This window comes from Myotis lucifugus, unplaced genomic scaffold (genome assembly GCF_000147115.1).
Source record: "Myotis lucifugus unplaced genomic scaffold, Myoluc2.0 scaffold_1750, whole genome shotgun sequence".
Lineage (NCBI taxonomy): Eukaryota > Metazoa > Chordata > Mammalia > Chiroptera > Vespertilionidae > Myotis > Myotis lucifugus.
This window is the reverse complement of record NW_005872798.1, coordinates 12,913-16,140: the sequence shown is the minus strand read 5'-3', so window position 1 is coordinate 16,140 and position 3,228 is coordinate 12,913.

Here is a 3,228-nt window from a genome sequence, read left to right as displayed (position 1 = left end):
GGTACCATGTTCTTTGTTCTGTCTTAACTGCAACTCATTTTTAAACTAGATTGCTTTTAAAAGAAGACTAAATAAAGTTTCTCTTAAGTTATTTAGGTGGTGCTGGGGCTGCTGGGGCTGCTGGGGGCCTGATAGAAGACACAAACACGCAGCGGGGGGCCTGTACCCAGCAGCCCCAAGGCCCACCACCTTGGTGCTGGAGCTGCTGGGGGTATCAGAGACACAAACCCGCAGGCCCGGCACCCAGCAGACCCAAGGCCTTCGTGGCAGCACTAAGGAGCAGCAATCCGAGCGATAGGAAGCAGCAAGCAGGTGGGCAGTAACGAGGGAGGGGTCCCGGACTGCAAGAGGGCACATGCTGGGCTAAGGGACCCCCCGACCCATCCCCAGTGCACGAATTTCATGCACCGGGCCTCTAGTGTATATATATAAAAAGATAAATGATAACTGCAACTTTAATTAGAGCTAAAGAAAAAGCAACTGTTATGTTTAGTGCCTGGACTCTATGTATAATGTTTAATACACTGTTTGCGGTCAAATGGATTAACCACATGTTTTCTGCTACCTTGTTTCATCTCTCCTTTAGTGCATCTCACTCTTAACTTTTCATTTTAACTTTTATTTTAAATACGAAGTTCATATTTCATTAGTATTTTTTCAAAAGTTGTTCATCCGTAGCAATTTATATGAGTAGCTTTTTATCTTCCTGTCTTTATTTCATCCTCATTTTTAATAATAATCTAACCTGTGCATAGAATTCTACCTTGACAATAATTTATCTTACAACATTTGAAAATAACATCTCATTGCTTCTGAGAAATCTGCTTTTTGTTAGTTGGCATTATACTAAATAAGACTTTATTCCTTGGCTAAGTTGAAGTTATTTACCTTGCCAATGAAGTTGTAAGGTTTCAAAGAGATTTGCATAATTAATGATAATCTGTCTGCTTGGTATTTTCTGTGATTGAATTAACAAGTTTCTATTTTTAATTTTCTAAAAAAATAAAAAAATATTGCCTCTCTCCCTTTTGTTCAAATATTTTCTTCAAAAATTCTAATAAATACATATTAGAATTTAATATTCTTTGTTTGTGTTTCTTATACACACATTCATATGTTTCATTTCTTTATATTTTACAGTTTAACTACTTTCCTCAGTTTTATCTTCTGGTTCCTTTTTTTACCCATTTTCTGAGTTGGTAATGTCAGAGAATTTATTCTTCATTTTTAAAGCTCTATATCAAATTTCCTGGAGCATACACTTTCATAGTTTTACCTTTTCTTTTAAAAGGGGTATTTCATTTTAACATAGTTATTCCTGCATTGTGCTTCAAATTAATTTAAGTACTCATATTATAATTTCCATTTTATATCTAGATTCCATAAGACCAAAACCTACTGCTCATTATTTTGTTCTCATTCCTGGAGTTTTGTGATTTTCTTCTAGTATCCTCAGTCTCAATGAGAATTTCAATTTATACCAGGCAGCCTGATATTACAGCATGTTGCTCTGTATATTTAACACTTTGAGAACGAAAGAGTGAATTGGCACTGGATGATCTTGTTACAGAAGCAGCTACAAGTGAACTGTAACAGACAACTGGTTCTTAGGTAAAGTAAGAAAACTGCCTTTTAGAGATGTTGTCGCCAGAAAAAAACAAAGAGAACGGATGGCTGTTGAGATGTGTTGGGATCTCTCAACAGTGGAGGCAGCTCATCTACTGTTACTAGGAAAAGTGAGATAAGAAAAATTTTCTTAGAAATGTGAACTTCTCCTTTCCTTCCTCTCCATTAACTTGTGATCTATACTACTAATAAAAGGGTAATATGCTAATTAGACTGGATAGACCAGATGTCTTCTGAACGTCATTCCAGATGTCCTTCCTGACAAAGCCGGGGGCGTGGTCAGCCTGCAAACCACCCACGGCCCCTCGCCCAGGTTGTCCCCACCCAGGGGGACCCCCAACCCGATCGGGGGCATGGCTGGCCTGCAAACCCCAGGGGCCCTCGCCCCAGCCAGCCTCTCCCCCCAGCAGGGACCCCCACCCTGATCTGGGCAGGCCAGCGGGCCCCCACCTGTGTACCAGGCCTCTATCCTATATAATAAAAGGGTAATATGCAAATTGACCCTGACGGCAGAACAACCAGAATGACTGCTGCACCAGTTACTATGAGGTGCACTGACCACCTCTTGTCCCTTTCCCCAGCTGGCAGGCTCTGATTGCCTGATGGCCACCCGTGGTGGGTGCAGGGCCAGTGAGCAGGCAGGAACAGCCGACCTTTCAGTCTCTTCCCCTGGCCGATGGCGAATGGGGTACTGGGGGTTGGTGGCGGCTGGGGGCGGAGCCTGCTGCAGGCAGCTGGGGAAGATGGTCTTGATCACAGGCCAGGCCTAGGGACCATATCTGCTCACAAATTTCATGCGCCGGGCCTCTAGTCCTATATAATAAAAGGCTAACATGCAAATGGACCAAACAGCAGAACAGTCACTATAAAGTGCACTGACCACCAGGGGGCAGATAATCAACACAGGAGCTGCCCCCTGGTGGTCAGTGCACTCCCACAGGGGGAACGCCACTCAGCCAGAAGCCGGGCTAACGGCTAGCGAGTGCAGTGGTGGTGGTGGTGGGATCCCCTGAGGGCTCCCAGACTGCGAGAGGGTGCAGGCCAGGCTGAGGGACCCTCTTCCCCCCCTGTGCATGAATCTTGTGCACGGGACCTCTAGATTTATGATAAAAAAAGCTTGTAACCATTAGCAGCCACTCTCAGTTCCTCTCTATTTGTAGACTTCAGTAATCATTAGTCTACTTTCTGTTTCTATGAATTTGCTTATTCTGGAAATTTCATATTAATACATTGTTTGCGGGTAGTTTTTATCACACACTAACAGGTGGCTCTACTTCTTACAGTCAACGTAAAACGTATAAATACGTTTCCCGCATACAATGTGTTAATTGAATCATACTATGTATTTTAGTGACTGGATTCTTTCACTAATTATAATATATTCAAGATTCATACAAATTTTAGAATTCATTAGCACATCATTCCCCTTTTAATTGCTGCTAAATATCTTATTTATGGAGATACCACACTTTATTGTATGAGCATTTGGGTTTTGTCACTTTAGGGACATTATGAATAATGCCACCATAAATTCCCGTGTACAAGCTTTTCTATTCATATATGTTTTCAATTTTTTTGTTATATACTTTATAGTGGAATTGT